This window comes from Salvelinus fontinalis, chromosome 12 (genome assembly GCF_029448725.1).
Source record: "Salvelinus fontinalis isolate EN_2023a chromosome 12, ASM2944872v1, whole genome shotgun sequence".
NCBI classification, from domain to species: Eukaryota; Metazoa; Chordata; class Actinopteri; order Salmoniformes; family Salmonidae; genus Salvelinus; species Salvelinus fontinalis.
The window spans coordinates 37,717,149-37,736,478 of record NC_074676.1 but is presented as its reverse complement, the minus strand read 5'-3'; the positions used below and the strand labels follow the sequence as shown (position 1 = coordinate 37,736,478).

General features: G+C 43.4%; 1 protein-coding gene across 1 annotated transcript in view; it reads right to left on the bottom strand.

Annotated features, from left to right (window-relative positions):
• LOC129867324 (xyloside xylosyltransferase 1-like) overlaps window positions 1-19,330 on the bottom strand; it is a 107,196-nt gene that overhangs the window by 55,922 nt on the left and 31,944 nt on the right. The window lies entirely within an intron of this gene.

Sequence of the window (19,330 nt, the reverse complement as noted above, 5' to 3'; positions counted from 1 at the left end):
AAAACTGTTTCTTGTTAACTGAAATCACATGGTTTGTCTTGCTTGACTTAGGCAGCGATTACTTGTACTTTTAACAGGCAGCCCAATCAGATCTTTTTTTTAAATATATAATTGGTCTTTTGACTAATCAGATCAGCTCTTTTGCCAATTATTGTGCAAAATATCAGAATTGGGCTGCCTGTGTAAATGCAGCCGTAGTCACCCCAGTTACCAGGAGAGACTCATCTGTTCATTGTTCCACCTTCCTGTGTTTTGCTGGTTGGCATGGCAGTGAAAGATTAGGGAATACTTAAGGTGCAATGGACACAATACTGTGCTTATCTCAGTTGACCAACAGAGCAGTATCAATTGGTGTCAATCTGAAAACCATGCCTTGGATCTTGGCATCTCGAACTACAGATGTTAATCCCAGTTTCATATATTTTATAATACAGTTAACGAGTGGAATAGTAAAATAGTAATTTGAAAGTACAAGAAAATGATCTAGACACACTCTCAATGGATCTCCCAAAAAGTTATCTGAAAGTCCAAAAAATGTTCTAGACCACATACCCAGATGGCTCAAAAACCCAATCCGCAGTAATCCAAGAAAGTGACGAAAAGAGACAGAAGAATGCGTGATCGAGAGGGACAGAAAGCAGTTGCTTCGTGAGGTATCTCTAACTAAAAAAATACAGGATCTGAGTGATTGATAGTTGGTATTCAGCTGTCATAAAATGCCTTATTTACTTTGAAGAACTACTAAAATTATGATTTTGCCAGACAGCATAGGCAGCAGCTCTATAAAGATGATGACTTGGTGGGGCCTCCCGGGTGGCGCAGTGGTCTAGGGCACTGCATCGCAGTGCTAACTGCGCCACCAGAGTCTCTGGGTTCGCCCCCAGGCTCTGTCGCAGCCGGCCGCGACCGGGAGGTCTGTGGGGCGACGCACAATTGGGCTAGCGTCGTCCGGGTTAGGGAGGGTTTGGCCGGTAGGGATTTCCTTGTCTCATCGCGCTCCAGCGACTCCTGTGGCGGGCTGGGCGCAGTGCGCGCTAACCAAGGGGGCCAGGTGCACGGTGTTTCCTCCGACACATTGGTGCGGCTGGCTTCCGGGTTGGAGGCGCGCGCTGTGTTAAAGAAGCAGTGCGGCTTGGTTGGGTTGTGCCTCGGAGGACGCATGGCTTTCGACCTTCGTCTCTCCCCAGCCCGTACGGGAGTTGTAGCGATGAGACAAGATAGTAATTACTAGCGATTGGATACCACGAAAATTGGGGAGAAAAGGGGATACATTTTTTTTAAACAAAAAAACAAACAAAAAAAACAATGGAGAGGCCAAACCGAACTCGGGGCCCCTGGCCTGGAGAGGCCCGACTGCACAGACAATGGGCCTGCATATGGAAAAGGGAAAACAAGTGGCCTAAACTAAGCCTGTTGAAACCAGAACAATGCTGGGCTAGAGCAGGGTCTCCACAGAGGCTTTGGCCAAAGAGATATTTTAGGGCCGGTCTCTGTCCAAACAAGCAGCGGAAACTAAACTCTGCAGAGATGGGCAGCCATTTTCTCCCCTGCTCTTTAAAGGGGCAATCTGCAGTTGCTAAATACATTTGTGGACTTAAATTAATGATATGTACCCATTGACTCTTGATTAATATAATTTAGAAATGCCTCATGAGCATACTGTCAACTGTTGTACCCCATCAGAACCCCAAATAAGCTCGTTTTACTCCAATGTTTATAAACAAAGAAAATGTAAACAAACACTGTATAGCCTCAAAACATGGTTAAAACTATAATTTTGATATCATGGATGGTCAGTCCTTGTATCTATAGCTCTATGAATTTGAGAGCTGTTACATTTCTCCAGCCCCATCACAGTTTTTTTGCTAAACAGTGGTGGGGAAAACCCTTAATTTTTTAAACTTCGGATTGACACTTTAAACAAGGAAGTCCCCTTCACAATGCCTTCATGAGGTAGAGTGGTGGAGCGTCATCCCCCGACCGGCGAACGCTGACTTTGTTTGTTCTGAGGGGGCTTTAGACGGCCTGCTTTGGGACAGGGGAAAGCAGGATGAGAGTCTTTGGCTGATACAACATTGGGCTGAGCTATGATATAACCACATAAAGCATAAAAAGACCACAGGGGCAAAGAGTCACATTTACTCACACTCTTCCATTGCCGCTTCGCTTAACCATCATTCACTGCTATTATGACACCATTTAATGCTGACAGGCAATGCAGAATCACCTTTCAAACAAACGTGATTTCAAATCAAATTCTCTATTAATACTGATGGAGGAATGCAGGGTGACATTTTACCATACTGGAGGAGCTGGGGGCTCTCTGGCTGGTGCCTCGGGTAACGTTACAGTGCAGGATAACAGAGCGTTTGTGCTCGACCAACTCGGGTTCATTTCAGTTTCCCCGGCGGGAGAGACCAATTCCCAGAACTGGAGGGGTCACAGCAGGGTTCACCGCCACGGCCCACCTCCGGCGCCCAGCCGAGCGTCTCCACGGACCAGGCCTCGGTGGGCCATGATGACTGCTTTGTTTAATCATGCCTTAAGAGAACATTATGTCTGAGGAAAGTAGGCGGCATTAAAGGGGGGCTTGGGGTTTGGGAGGGAGGAGTCTTCTACTAAAGCCTTTTCTTATTTGAAAGAAAATATGTCAGGTGTGGTCACCTGATCTCGAGATCATGTAGGCCTATGCCTTATTTTGATCTTCTGTTTCATTTGTCTGATGTGACTAGATGTACATTGGTTTTGAATCAATCCCTTTTATAACATAATCCACTATTACCAACAACTTGCCTCATTCCCCTCTCACTATGCTTCAGGCCAACAATGTGATGTGCCATTTTCAATGACTCATATATTGGATAAAAATAGAATGAGGCTTTATCCATCCCAGTTCTATCTATTTTTATACAGTGTAGTAGCTGCGGGCTGCATTGTCTGTCAGAAATAAATAGGCAGTCAACAGTAGAAACCATAACAGTGTCTTCCCTGCCCCTGTTCCGGTAAAAAGCTGAGGGATGGGGATGGAGAAATGTAACCACTCTCAAATGTATAGACTATGAATGCAAGGACTGACCGTCCATGATATTACAATTATTGTTTTAATCATGTTTTGAGGCTATATATGTTGATGTAAGCAAGTGGTGATTGCTCCTTTAAGACGGTTAGGTGGCTACGAGTCCGCCCGTGTAGCGTGTGCGCTGGGAGTCGGGAAGCAAGTTCAGGAAATACATTTAATGAATGAACGAAACATAATACAAAACAAGAAACACGAACAATGCACAGACAAACTGAAACAGAAACAATTACGCCTGGGGAAGGAACCATAGGGAGTGACATATCTATAGAAGGTAATCAGGGAAGTGATGGAGTCTAGGCGAGTCTGACGACACGCAGGAGCACGTAACGATGGTGACAGGTGTCTCAACATCAAGATGACAACAGTAGCAAAAGAGGACCTTACTTATTCTCGCATCACTTCATCTAGCTGAACATGGGTCAACGTGGTTATGACTCATAGCTTAAGGTCCAACTACCCGGCCTTATATGAGCAGTTAAAACATTGAGTATGGGCTAGTCGCCTAGGTACGCCTATGGGTTGAGATAACCCCTGGGCACTGAAGAGGGGTCAAGTCGATGACATCAGCACCATGCACATACTGCAGCTTTCTTCTACCACCCCCACCACACCAAAAGCATCACAAACCAAATGGCCATTAGTCTATTCTTAAGTTGTTCAAAGAGATTTTGTTGGCATGCATAGTGGGAAATCTCTGGGGACAGACTGAAGGCAGTCTGTTTAGGGAATACTATGTTCTAACTTGTCGTTGGTTTACGGTTCAAGACTTATATACTGTGTTCTATTCAAACCTAACCCAGCCACATCATATACTATTTAAAGTGCTAGGGGAGAGCTAAAGACAGACAAAATGAAAAATAAAACATTTTGTATATTCCAACAATTGTGTTGACTCAATGACCCGCACTCACTCCCTAAACACAATCTAGTGCTGATCAGTGATGTTTGTACAGCTGTTTTTTCTCTCTGAAAACAAAAGGACTCAGTGGGTCTAGATCAGTGTTAATGAGTGTTAAAGTGAACTACATGTAGTCCGACTAGTGATTTAACTACATTTTGCAGTAGGTTGGTGGTAGTTCAGTAGTTCATAACTTTGTTTTGCCATGTAGCGTGTTTAGCTAACCACTAGAAACACTAATCAGTATATATACAGTACCAGTCAAAAGTTTGGACACAGATACTCATTGCAGGGTTTTTCTTTATTTTTTACTATTTTCTCCATTGTAGAATAACAGTGAAGACATAACTATGAAATAACACATATGGAATCATGTAGTAACCAAAAAAGTGTTAAACAAATAAAAATATATTTGAGATTCTACAAAGTAACCACCCATTGCCTTGATGACAGCGTTGCACACTCTTGGAATTCTCTCAACCAGATCCATGAGGTAGTCACCTAGAATGCATTCAAATTAAAAGGTGTGCCTTGTTAAATTGAATTGTATTATTTATTTCCTTGTTAATGAGTTTTAGCCAATCAGTTGTGTTGTGACAAGGTAGGGCTGGTAAAAAAAAACTATTTGGTAAAAGACCAATTCCATATTATGGCAAGAACAGCTCAAATAAGCAAAGAGAAACAACAGTCCATCATTACTTTAAGACATGAAGGTCATTCAATCCGGAAAATGTCAAAAACTTTGAAAGTTTCTTCAAGTGCAGTCGCAAAAACCATCAAGCGCTATGATGAAACTGGCTCTGGTGAGGACTGCCACAGGAAAGGAAGAACCAGAGTTACCTCTGCTGCAGAGGATAAGTTAATTAGAGTTACCAGCCTCAGATATTGCAGCCCAAATAAATGTTTCACAGAGTTCAAGTAACAGACACATCTCAACAGCAACTGTTCAAAAGAGGCTGCGTGAAATCAGGCCTTCATGGTTGAATTGCTGCAAAGAAACCGCTACTAAAGGTCACCAATAAGAAGAAGAGACTTGCTTGGGCCAAGAAACATGAGCAATGGACATTAGACTGGTGGAAATCTGTTCTTTGGTCTGATGAGTCCAAATTGGGGATTTTTGGTTCCAACCGCCGTGTCTTTGTGAAACGCAGAGTAGATGAACGGATGATCTCTGCATGTGTGGTTCCCACCGTGAAGCAAGTAGGAGGAGATGTGATGGTGTGGGGGTACTTTGCTGGTGACAATGTCAGTGAGTTATTTAGAATTCAAGGCACACTTAACCAGCATGGCTACCACAGCATTCTGCAGTGATACGCCATCCCATCTGGTTTGGGCTTAGTGGGCTTACTATCCTTTGTTTTTCAACAGGACAATGACCCAATACACCTCCAGGCTGTGTAAGGGCTATTTGACCAAGGAGAGTGATGGAGTGCTGCATCAGATGACCTGGGCTCCACAATCATCAACCAATTGAGATGGTTTGGGATTAATTGGACCGCAGAGTGAAGGAAAAGCAGCCAACAAGTGCTCAGCATATGTGGGAACTCCTTCGAGACTGTTGGAAAAGCATTCCAGGTGAAGCTGGTTGAGAGAATGCCAAGAGTGTGCAAAGCTGTCATCAAGGCAAAGGGTGGCTACATTGTTTAACACTTTTTTGGTTACTACATGATTCCACATGTTATTTCATACAATGTAGAAAATAGTACAAATACAGAAAAACCCTGCAATGAGTGTGTGTATGTGTGTGTGTGTGTGTATATATATATATATATATCATTTCCCCCCCTCAATCTACACACAATACCCCATAATAACAAAGCGAAAACATTTTTGTAAATGTATTAATTTAAAAAAACAGAAATACCTTATTTACATAAGTATTCAGACCCTTTGCTATGAGACTCGGTTGACAGTGCATGTCAGAGCAAAAACCAAGCCATGAGGTCAAAGGAATTGTCCGTAGAGCTCCAAGACAGGACTGTGTCGAGGTACAGATCTGGGGAGGGTACCAAAACATTTATGCACCTTCCAACAGGACCTCAACCCGAAGCACATAGCGAAGACATCACAGGAGTAGCTTTGGGACAAGTCTCTGAATGTCGTTGAGTGGCTCAGCCAGAGCCCGGACTTAAACCTGATCGAGTATCTCTGGAGAGACCTGAAAATATCTGTGCAGCGACGCTCCCCATCCAACCTGACAGAGCTTGAGAACAATGGGAGAAACTCCCCAAATACAGGTGTGCCAAGCTTGTAGTGTCAATACCCAAGAAGACTCGAGGCTGTAATCGCTGGCAACGGTGTTTCAACAAAGTACTGAGTAAAGGGTGCTGAATACATGTAAATAAAAATGTCTAAAAAACTGTTTTTTGGTTTGTCATTATCAATTTTAGAATAAGGCTGTAACATAAAAAAGTCAAGGGGTCTGAATACTTTTCAAATGCACACACACACACACACACAGTGAATAAATATAAACACAACACACAAAAATGTTACTGAGTTACAGTTCATATAAGGAAATCAGTCAATTGAAATACATTCATTAGGCACTAATCTATGGATTTCACATGACTGGGAATACAGATATGCATCTGAGGGTCACAGATGCCTGAAAAAAAGGTAGGGGCGTGGATCAGAAAACCAGTCAGTATCTGGTGTGACCACCATTTGCCTCATGCAGCACGACACATCGCCTTCACATTAAGTTGATCAGGCTGTTGATTGTGGCCTGTGGAATGTTGTCCCATTCCTCTTCAATGGCTGTGCAAAGTTGCTGGATATTGGCGGGAACTGGAACACACTGTCGTAGACGTCGATCCAGAGCATCCCAAACATGCTCAATGGTTGACATGTCTGGTGAGTATGCAAACCATGGAAGAACTGGGACATGTTCAGCTTCCAGGAATTGTGTACAGATCCTTGCGACATGGGGCCGTGCATTATCACGCTGAAACATGAGGTGATGGTGGAAGATTAATGGCACGACAATGGGCCTCAGGATCTCTTCACGGTATCTCGAAGCATTCAATTGCCATCGATAAAATTAAATTGTTGTACGTAACTTATGCCTGCCCATACGATAACCCCACCGCCACCATGGTGCACTCTGTTCACAATGTTGACATCAGCAAACCACTCACCCACACAACGCTGTCTGCCCAGTACAATTGAAAATGGGATTCATCCCTGAAAATCACACTTCTCCAGCGTGCCAGCAAAGGTGAACATTTGCCCACTGGTGCAGCTGGCTTCCGGGTTCAGTGAGCAGCGAGCAGTGTGTCAAGAAGCAGTGCGGCTTGGCAGGGCCGTGCTTCGGAGGACACATAGCTCTCGTCCTTCGCCTCTCCAAAGTACGTATGGGAGTTGCAGCGAAGGGACCAGACTAACTCCCAATTCGATATCATAAAATTGGAGAGAACGGGTTAAATATATATATATTATAATAATTATTATATATATAAAATAAATAAGAAAATGTATATATTACAGCTTTAAAACATTGCTTGTGTGTCCAATAGGCTAAATGACACGTGACCCCAAAGTGATCTGTTATTGCAATTTCAGATTGAATATCAAAGTGGTTTGGATTTACTGAACTACTTTTTCAAAGTACCTTTAGTTAAGTAAACTATATTTTTCTTATGGGTAGTGTGAAGTAATTGGTAGCTTGGTAAACTATTTTAAGAATAGCTTCCCCAACACTTGTCAAGATACAAGTAGTAGTGAGAAGGACAATTACTGAGGGGAGTGTGCTCACACCACCTCCCCTCTTTCTAACAACCCACTCAGCTGAAATCAGAGGAGGCTGTATGTAGGTCAGCGAAAGTGACACTACAGCTGCATCTTGGTCTCATTCTCCACAGCAAAGCTCAGCTGAAGGACCCGTCTCCCACCTCTACTCTCTTCCAATGTACACTGTAACAAATGAAAGCTAGGCTATTATTTATTTATCACTGTTGAGTTATGATTACAATGACTTTACAATCACCAATGCATTGACAGCAACCTGATGAACTCACTGTAACTGGGACAGAAAAAGACATTGAAACACGCTGAAAACAACACAGAACTGTGTTGTTATTGCAGTTTATATGGAATAACAGTCTCACTGTGGAATAGTACAGACTAAAGTCAATTTTAAGAATATCTTCATACGAACTGCCATACATTCCCTGAAAAAAGGGGGCTTACCCCTCAGAGGGATGATAATGCTGCGTGACGTGTTGTGATAACTGTCTGTGTTGTTTGTTGTAGTAGCCACGTGACATGACACAACAGACCTTTACAGATCAGGCTGTTTTGACGTTGCCTAGACACATTCATATTTTATACTATATTGAAAACCGTCTGTCTGGCTCTATTCATGACCAATGGTATCATTCACACAGCCGTCCAACACAGCTCAGTACAAATCAGTACAACCCAACCTATTTCCCAGGTCTCTCAGCCTGTATTGATGGAATTGTTGGGAAGGGTTTGATGGCTGGAACAAGCTCCCCAGGGGAGAGCAGAGGAAACAATGCGAGCAGACAAGCCCCCTCCCGGCGTCCGTGGAAAGGCCTGGTGACTGCGCTGCGATTCCTTGAAGTTTTCAAGCGACGACTCTTTCATCCTCGCTTATAGAAAAACGTGAAGTCATTTCAGAGCAGCCCATGGAGAATGAGACTTTCTGTGTTGGATGCACATGTTCCCAGTGCAACAACAACCTTACCTTAAGAAAGAGCTGGCCCTGGACCTGACTCCTTTCGGTCAGCGAGCCCAAACTCATTATTTGTTCAGATGGTGACAAAACATATAGTACCAGTCAAAAGTTTGGACACACCTAATCATTCAAGGTTTTTTTTTTTTTTTTTATAAAATAACACATACAGAATCATGTAGTAACCAAAAAACTGTTCCAGAAATCAAAATATATTTTATATTTGAGATTCTTCAAAGTAGCCACCATTTGCCTTGACATGGAATGCTTTGCCAACAGTCATGAAGGACTTCCCATATATGCGGAGCACTTGTTGGCTGCTTTTCCTTCACTCTCCAGTCCAACTCATCCCAAACCATCTCAATTGGGTTGGGGTCAGGTGATTGTGGAGGCCAGGTCATCTGATGCAGCACTCCATCACTCTCCTTCTTGGTCAAATAGCCATTACACAGCCTGGAGGTGTGTTGGGTCATTGTCCTGTTGAAAAACAAATGATATTCCCACTAAGCCCAAAACCAGATGGGATGGCGTATGGCTGCAGAATGCTGTAGTAGCCATGCTGGTTAAGTGTGCCTTGAATTCTAAATAAATCACTGACAGCGTCACCAGCAAGGCACCCCCACACCATCACATGGGGCGGCAGGTAGCCTAGTGGTTAGAGCGTTGGGCCAGTAACAAAAAGATTGCTAGATCGAATCCCCGAGCCGACAAGGTAAAAATCTGTCGTTCTGTCCCTGAACAAGTCAGTTAACCCACTGTTCCTAGACTGTCATTGTAAAGAAGAATTTGTTCTTAACTGACTTGCCTAGTTAAATGAAGGTGAAATTTAAAAAATAAAAACACCTCCATGCTTCACGGTGCAAACAACACATGCAGATATAATCTGTTCACCTAGTCTGCGTAAGAAAGACACGGCGGTTGAAAACAAATATCTCAAATTTGGTCTCATCAGACCAAAGGACAGATTTCCACCGGTCTAATGTACATTGCTTGTGTTTCTTGGCCCAAGAAAGTCTCTTCTCATCAGTGTCCTTTAGTGGTTTTTCTGCAGCAATTTGACCATGAAGGCCTGATTCACGCAATCTCCACTGAACTGTTGAGATGTGTCTGTTACTTGAACTCTGTGAAGCATTTATTTGGGCTGCAATTTCTGGGGCTGGTAACTCCAATAAACATATCCTCTGCAGCAGAGGTAACTCTAGGTCTTCCATTCCTGTGGCGGTCCTCATGAGAGCCAGTTTCATCATAGCACTTGATCGTTTTGTGAATGCACTTGAAGAAACTTTCAAAGTTCTTGACATTTTCCAGATTGACTGACCTTCATGTCTTAAAGTAATGACAGACTGTCGTTTCTCTATGCTTATTTGAGCTGATCTTACCGAGTGGCGCAGCAGTCTAAGGCACTGCATCGCAGTGCTAGAGGTGTCACTACAGACCCTGGTTCGATCCCAGGCTGTATCACAAACAGACATTATTATGAGTCCCATAGGGCAGTGCACAATTGGGCCAGTGTCGTCTGGGTTAGGGTAGGTTTTGGCCGGGGTAAGCCGTCATTGTAAAATAAGAATTTGTTCTTAACTGCCTTGCCTAGTGAAATAAAAAATGTTTTTACAAAAATAATATGGACTTGGTCTTTTACCAAATAGGGCTATCTTCTGTATACCACCTACACCTTGTCACAACACAACTGATTGCCTCAAACGCATTAAGAAGTAAAGAAATTCTACAACTGTACTTTTAACAAGTGAATAGGAATGCATTCCAGGTGACTACCTCATGAAACTGGTTGAGAGAATGCCAAGAGTGCGCAAAGCTGTCATCAAGGTAAAGGGTGGCTACTTTGAAGAATCTAAAATATATTTTGATTTGTTTAACACTTTTTTGGTTACTACATGATTCCATGTGTTATTTCATAGTTTCTATGCACCTGATCTGCTTATCAACCACGCTCAGTACTTGACAAGGTTGCTGCTGACCCCTGGGGAAATGGAGTGTGGAGGTTAAGTTAGCTGTCTAAACAACCTAACCAATTCTCTAACAAAAGGGCCAGGTGTGGTTGAGGCCAGGGGAACAGTCAGGTCAGGACATGTTGTAGAGACCCCCTGGGACTTCACAGGTAAACATTGGACACTTCTAAAGGATTAATCTCTCAGGGGCTAAATTAAATTACTGAGAAATATTTCCATTGTGTACTTTCCCTCATCTATTCTGAAGAGCGAGTTCTGCATTTGATGCTTACTTTTAATATAAGGATAGAATGGCGCTGCAACGGATAGCTGCCATTTTACGGGCTCCTGAACAATTCTGCTATTTAGTGTTTTTCTTGGCACTGATCTTAACTTTTTGTCCATAATGTTTACGCCATTGTTTCCTATGACCGAAAAGAGTTTCTGGACATCAGAACCGTGATCAATAACCTAATTTGGATGAAGATTTCTACTTCAACGAGTCAGCAGCGCAGGACATACTGCTCAGCCCGGACCAGGCCCTAATCATCGAGACTTGGAAAAGGAAGAGACAGTGTGAAAAGCTGACTTGCGGGCACCCTGACAAAACTATGTTGGCAAATAAATAATCCTCCTCTAGCAGCGAAAATATAAATCACTGGAAAACAAACTGGACAAGCTCCATTCAAGATTATCCTATCAACAGGACCTGAAGAACTGTAATAGCCTATGTTTCTCGGAGTCGTGGCTGAACAAGGACAATATACATCTAGCTGGTTTTTCTATGCAACGACAGAATCGAACGGCAGCCTCGGGTAAGCTCAAGGGGGAAGGTGTGTATCTCTTTGTTTACAACAACTGGTGCGCAATCTCTAATATTAAGGACGTCTTGAGGTTCTGCTCTCCTGAGTTAGAATACCTCATGATAAGCTGTAGACCACACTATTTACCAAGAGAGTTTATCTATATTTTCGTAGCTGTATATTTACCCCCACAGACCGATGCTGGCACTAAGACCACACTCAACAAGCTGTATAGGGCCATAAGCAAACAAGAAAATGAAGAGGTGGCGCTCCTAGTGGCCGGTGATTTTAATGCAGGGAAACTGAAATACTCATTGCTATCAGCATGTAACCTGTGCAACAAGAGGAGACAAAACTCTAGATCACCTTTACGCCACACACAGAAAAGCATACAAAGCTCTTCCTCGCCCACCATTTGGCAAATCTGACCATAACTTTATCCTCCTGATTTCTGCTAACAAGCAAAAACTCTAAACAGGAAGTAGCAGTGACGGAAGTGGTTCAATGAAGCGGATGCTAAGCTACAAGACTGGAATATGTTCCGGAATTCATCCAATGTCATTGAGGAGTTTACCACATCAGTCACCGGCTTCATTAATAAGTGCAACGACGACATCGTCCCCACAGTGACCGTATGGACATATCCCAAACCAGAAGCCATGGATTACAGGCAAAATCCGCACTGAGCTAAAGGCTAGAACTGCAACTTTCAAGGAGCGGGACACTAATCCGGACGCTTTTAAGAAATTCTGCTACGACCTCCGACGAGCCATTAAACAGGCAAAGCGTCAATACAGGACTAAGATTGAAAGCTACTACGCCGGCTGACGCTCGTCGGATGTGGCAGGGGTCGCCAACCAACACAGATTACAAAGGGAAACCCAGCCGCAAGCTGCCCAGTGACGCGAGCCTACCAGACGAGCTAAATACCTTCTATGCTCATAGTGCCCTCCACTTTTCTGCAAAGTCTGTCATCATTCAATCGACTACATACGGTGTCAAAATGCGGTGGAGCACCTGAGGTCACTCCAACACAAACATAGGAGGGCTAGTGGACTAGGTAAACATTCTGATGCTTTAGCTAGCTACAGATATATTAACTAGCTGGTAGGTTTGTTCTAGTTAGCTAATATCTGTTCATGTTTGTCTGCATCTACATAGAGTGGCAAGTTAGCTAGCTGGCTAACATTAGCCTTGTGAGCTTCCCATGTCACTCCAGCTCCATTTATGCTAGCTAGCTAATGTTAGCTAGCTAACAAGTTAGCCAAAGTGACATGGTGGAGCTATCAAAACAAGTGACAAGTTAGGAATTACAAAAGCAGCAAGTCAAAGAAATTTTTTGTAACCTTTTTTTAGTTAACTATCATTGTTTGAAAATGCCTTTGAGTGTGAAACATACTTTCAGGTTTATGGGCTCTGTGTGTGTGTGTGTGTGTGTGTGTGTGTGTGTGTGTGTGTGTGTGTGTGTGTGTGTGTGTGTGTGTGTGTGTGTGTGTGTGTGTGTGTGTGTGTGTGTGTGTGTGTGTGTGTGTGTGTGTGTTTTTTGTGTGTTTTGTGTGTGTGTTTTTTGTGTGTTTTGTGTGTGTGTGTGTGTGTGTGTGTGTGTGTGTGTGTGTGTGTGTGTGTGTGTGTGTGTGTGTGTGTGTGTGTGTGTGTGTGTGTGTGTGTGTGTGTGTGTGTGTGTGTGTGTGTGTGTGTGTGTGTTTTAGCTTCAAAGCTAGAGATCCACTATAGCCCTGCTATTGAACTCAACCGGAGAAATCTTACTTTTCCAAATTTTACAATTGTTCTTTATTTTCTACACCTGTCTGGCAAAGAGCCCCTCCAAAGCTGAGAGAAAGGAGTTCAAAAGAATATTAATCAACGCAGACATACCTCGAGAAGAGGCCCAAGTTCAGAAACACTGCAAGCAGGGAGGGTCTTTCCCAGCGCCATCCTATCTGTGTACAGAGTAGCTGCCAGAGCTCTATCCACAATATGAACAGGACATCAAAGATGCTGTAGAGGGAAAGGACATTTATATCATCCTTGATGAGATGACCGATGCCTTTGGAAGATGTGCACTCGCTATCCTACTCCAGCCAGTGGGTGAGCGACCTGTTGTAGTAGACCTGGCTTTCTTGGATAAAGTAAACTTTACCACGGTGTCCCAAGCGGTCATTTCCAGTCTCAACAACAATGGGGTTGACTTTAACAATGTGTGACTTTTGTAAGCGACTCAGCTAGCTACATGAAGAAGGCTTTCCCTGGCATCTTGAAAGGCCTCTTCCAAAACTCTAGACACGTCACCTGCTTTGCCCATCTCCTGAGCCTGGTGATGGAGGTTTCTCCAGAGGTGAGAACGTGAACAGGCTGTGTGCTCTGGTGAAGAAGGTCAGAGCACCCCAGCATCGTCTGGACCTTTATTTTTTATTTAACCTTTATTTAACTAGGAAAATCAGTTTAAGAACAAATTCTTATTTACAATGACGGCCTACAAAAAGGCAAAAGGCCTCCTGCGGTGAAGGGGGCCTGGGATTAAAAATAAAAATACTATATAAATATAGGACAAAACACACACCACAACAAGAGAGATCTAAGACAACACTACATAAAGAGAGACCTAAGACAACAACATAGCAAGGCAGCAACACAACATAACAACAACATGGTACAACACAACACGGCAGCAGCACAAAACATAGTACAAACATTATTGGGCACCTAAGATCCTGAGACCATTCATTCTGGAAAATGCCCATTCTCCTGTGATGCCTGTGTATGCTGTGCAGACCATGTGGGGCTCCTGGATACGTGCTGTGGAGTACCTGATAGAGTACATGGATGTGTTCCCCAACTTCCCTATGAACTTACCAGAAACTGTGAAGTGTGTCCAGGACCTTTGTGTGCTCCTGAGGGAAAACAAGGCCCAGCTGAAGGCACAGGCAGTGTTCATTGCGGAGCATAATGTGTAGATAGTGGCTAACCTGGAGGAGACCTCTGTGCCAACAGCCCACAACATCACCAGCAAGCTGGAGGACCTGTAAATGTAGTTTGAGTATGACTGACACCCTCAAACAACTGAGCTGTAGAAAGACAGGCTCTCCTGCACTGAGTTGTTCCAGTATGCCATGGCAGCGTGCTCAATTAAGCTGCAGACTGTGCTGGACAAGCACCTCTGCCTTCACCTGTTCAAGTCACTAACTGTCTCTAGAGCCAGCCCAGGTGGTTGGCGCAAAAAAAAGACATTAAGAACTATGTCCATGCCATCCCTTCTCTGAGCCAGGTGTCTGCAGAGGAGTGGCACAAATAGAGTGCATTTGGAAAGTATTCAGACCCCTTGACTTTTTCCAACATTTTGTTACGTTACAGCCTAAAATGTATTAAATAGTTTCCCCCCCCTCAATCTACACACAATACCCCATAATTACAAAGCAAAAACAGGTTAAGACATTTTTGCTAATTGTTTATTTTTTTAAAATTGGGGGAAATATCAGACAATTCAGACACTTTACTCAGTTCTTTGTTGAAGCACCTTTGGCAGCAATTACAGCCTTGAGTCTTATTCGGTATGACGCTACAAGCTTGGCACACCTGTATTTGGGGAGTTTCTCCCATTCTTCTCTGCAGATCCTCTCAAGATTTGTCAGGTTGGATGGGGAGTGTTGCTCCACAGCTATTTTCAGGTCTCTCCAAAAATGTTAGATTGGTTTCAAGTCCGGGCTCTGGCTGGGCCACTCAAGCACATTCAGAGGCTTGTCCCGAAGCCACTCCTACATTGACTTGGCTGTGTGCTGCTTAGGGTGATTGTCCATTTGGAAGATGAACCTTCGCCCCAGTCTGAGGTCCTGAGCGCTGTGGAGCAGGTTTTCATCAAGGATCTCTGTACTTTGCTACGTTCATCTTTCCATCGATCATGACTAGTCTCCCAGTCCCTGCCGCTGAAAAACATACCCACAACATGATGCTGCCACCACGCTTCAGCGTAAGGATAGTGCCGGGTTTCCGGCCAAAGAGTTCAATCTTGGTTTCATCAGACCAGAGAATCTTTTGTCTCATGGTCTGAGAGTCCTTTATGTGCATTTTGGCAAAATCCAAGCGGGCTGTGCATGTGCCTTTACTGAGGAGTGACTTTCGTCTGGCCACTCTATCATAAAGGCCTGATTTGTGGAGTGCTGGAGAGAAGGTTCTCCCATCTCCACAGAGGAACTCTGGAGCTCTGCCAGAGTGACCATCCGGTTCTTGGTGACCTCCCTGACCAAGGCCCTTCTCCCCTGATTGCGTAGTTTGACCGGGCGGCCAGCTCTAGGAAGAGTCTTGCTGGTTCCAAACTTCTTCTATTTAAGAATGATGGAGGCCACTGTGTTCTTGGGGACCTTTAATGCTGCATACATTTTTTGGTACCCTTCCCCAGATCTGTGCCTCGACACAATCCTGTCTCGGAGGTCTAAGGACAATTCCTACAACCTCATGGCTTGGCTTTTGCTCTTACATGCACTGTCAACTGTGGGACCTTGAGTAGACAGGTGTGTGCCTTTCCAAATCAGGTCCAATAAATTTAATTTACCACAAGTGGACTCCAATCAAGTTGTAGAAACATCAAGGATGATCAATGGAAACAGGGATGCGCTGGAGCTCAATTTCCAGTCTCATAGCAAAGGATGTGAAAACTTACGTAAATAAGGTATTTTTTATGACAGGGTGTGAAGTTGTCATAAACCGGCCCAGCTCCCCCCTCTCCTGTGGCTGTCAGCCATTTGCCAAGCTGGCATCTTTGATCCTCAGCAAGCAGAGAGTCATGACAACAGATAGTCCGAGACGCTGTTTGGTTACCTTGAACTATTTATCAGTCTTATGGCTTGGGGGTAGAAGCTCTTCAGGGTCCTGTTAGTTCCAGACTTGGTGCATCAGTACCACTTGCTGTGCTATAGTAGAGAAAACAGTGTATGAGTTGGGTGGCTGGAGTCTTTGACAATTTTGGGGGATTTCCTCTGACACCGCCTGGTATACAGGTCCTGGATGGCAGGGAGCTTGGCCCTAGTGATTTGCTGGGCTGTATGCACTACCCTCTGCAGCGCCTTGCGGTTGGATGCCAAGCAGTTGCCATAACAAGGGGGGAATCAGCCAGTCAAGATGCTATCAATAATACAGTTGTATACATTTTTGAGGATCTGAGATCCCATGCCAAACCTTTTCAGCCTCCTGGGGGGGGAAGAGGCATTGTCGTGCCCTTTTCACGACTGTGCTGGTGTGTGTGGACCATGATAGATCCTAAGTAATGTGGACACCAAGGAACTTTTAAAGCTCTCGACCCGCTACACTGACGAGAATGGGGGCTTGCTCGGCCCTCCATTTCCTGTAGTCCACAATCAGCTCCTTTGTGTTGCTGCCAGGTCTCTGACCTCCTCCCTATAGGCTGTCTGATCAGCATAATAATGGTGTTGGAGTCATGCGCGGCCACGCAGTCTTGGGTGAACGGGGAGTACAGGAGGGGACTGAGCACGGATCCCTTAGGGTCCCCCATGTTGAGGGTCAGCGTGGCGAATATGTTGTTGCCTACCATCACCACTTGGGAGCTGCGCTTCAAAAAGTCCAGGATCCAGTTGCGGAGGGAGGAGTTCAGTGCCAGGGTCCTTAGTTTAGTGATGAGCTTGGAGGGCACTATGGTTTTGAATGCTGAGCTGTAGTCAATGAACAGTATTCTTACATAGGTGTTCCTCTTATCCAGGTGGGAGAGGACAGTGTGGAGTGCAATAGAGATTGCATAATTTGTGGATCTGTTGGGGCGTTATGCAAATTTGAGTGGGTTAATGTGAGCCATGACCAAAGCCAAACGGAATCCGCAGGGATTTTTTCTATTTTCAGCAGTGATGTATGCTGAATATCTGGAATTCTGCGGAAAGCTTTTTTTTTGCCTCTAGTGTCATAACATATACAGTTGAAGTCGGAAGTTTACATACACTTAGGTTGGAGTCATTAAAACTAGTTTTTCAACCACTCCACAAATTTCTTGTTAACAAACTATAGTTTTGGTAAGTCGGTTAGGACATCTACTTTGTGCATGACACAAGTAATTTTTCCAACAATTGTTTACAGACAGATTATTTCACTTATAATTCACTGTATCATAATTCCAGTGGGTCAAAGTTTAAATACACTAGTCAAAGTATTCTGACATTTCACATTCTTAAAATAAAGTGGTGATCCTAACTGACCTAAGACAGGAAATTTTTACTCTGATTAAATGTCAGGAATTGTGAAAAACTGAGTTTAAATGTATTTGGCTAAGGTGTATGTAAACCTCTGACTTCAACTGTAATTGAATAACATTGGGAACATGGTTTAATGTAAATAAATGCTTATGAACCTACGGTTATCAATGAACCTACGGTTATCCTTCTACTAAATCAGTCAAAAATAACCTCTACATTGACTCAACCTTTAATCCTTTTATCGTAAACTTTTCCTTATGGAAAAATATTATAGATAAATAAGTAGAGGGTCATCCGCAAAGTGCAAAGGCAAATAAATACAAATAATACATTGATGGATCCATCTATAAATACATAAACACCAAATTAATTAGATTAACAATTCTGTCTTTTCGTTCCATTCACCATATAACTATTCATTAACTATTATCAAATTGCTTCAAACCAAAACATAGAAAGAGTGGTGGGTTTGGGGGGGTGTGACTGACATGCATTTTAGTGATCATTGCTTTATACTAGCATCTGATAATGTGAGAAGTCTCTGTACATCCACTGAGGTCGTGGGGAGGCACAGATGTATCGCCACAATGTGAGCTAAGGCCGGCATCCTGTCCTGCCTAGCTGCCCACCAGTCCAGTGCACTCACTTCAATAGCTTCTGCCTTGTCGATTCGGTGCATTCGGAAACTATTCAGACCCCTTGACTTTTTCCACATTTTGTTATGTTACAGCCTTGTTCTAAGATTGATTACATAAATTAGGGGGGAGGGAAACTTCCTCTCTCTGCCTTTCAGTACCAATCAAAGGAATGCCTTTGTCTACAGACGACCTTTGCCACCAAAAACTCTAACGGCCAAAGAATGAACTTTAGAACAATATTCTTAACTTCTTAGTGATCCCTTCGGATTGATTTGACAACACCCAGTGAAATAGCAGCGCGCTAAATTCAAAAACAGAAATACTCATATTAATAATTCATAAATCATACAAGTGTTATACATCGGTTTAAAGATTAACTTCTTGTTAATCCAGTCACAGTGTCAGATTTCAAAAAGGCTTTACGGCGAAAGCAAACCATGCTATTATCTGAGGACAGCACCCCATCAAACAAACACATGAAAATCATAATTCAACCCGCCAGGCGCAACACAAAAGTCAGAAATAACGATATAATTCATGCCTTACCTTTGAAGATCTTCTTCTGTTGGCACTCCAATATGTCCATTAACTTCTTGAGAATACAGGGGGTGCTGTTTTCGCATTAGCATAATTTCCTCTACAGATTAAACTGCCTCTTATTCAATTATTGCTCTTACTATATGCATATAATTAATACCATTGGATAGAAAACAATCTATAGTTTCTAAAACCGTTTCAATTTTGTCTCTGAGTGAAACAGAAGTCATTTGACAGCACTTTCCCTGACCAAGAAGAAGAATGCAAGATGTGTATGCTCGCTTCAACGCTCTGCCTATATATGGTCACGCCACCTATGACCCGAAACACACTTCATTCGTCTTCCTCTGGGTGTCAAGAGGACGTCAGAGGAGAATTTTTTTGTTTATCTTGTACTGACGTGAAATAAGACCTATTTCTTTGGCGTGACCGACAACTTCCGGTTCTCTGAATCGCGCGATTTGGAGGTGCGATTGTCTACTGTTTTGCTGCCGTTACGGATGAAAACTATCTCCGTCTCGAAGTTTGTTTGATACATG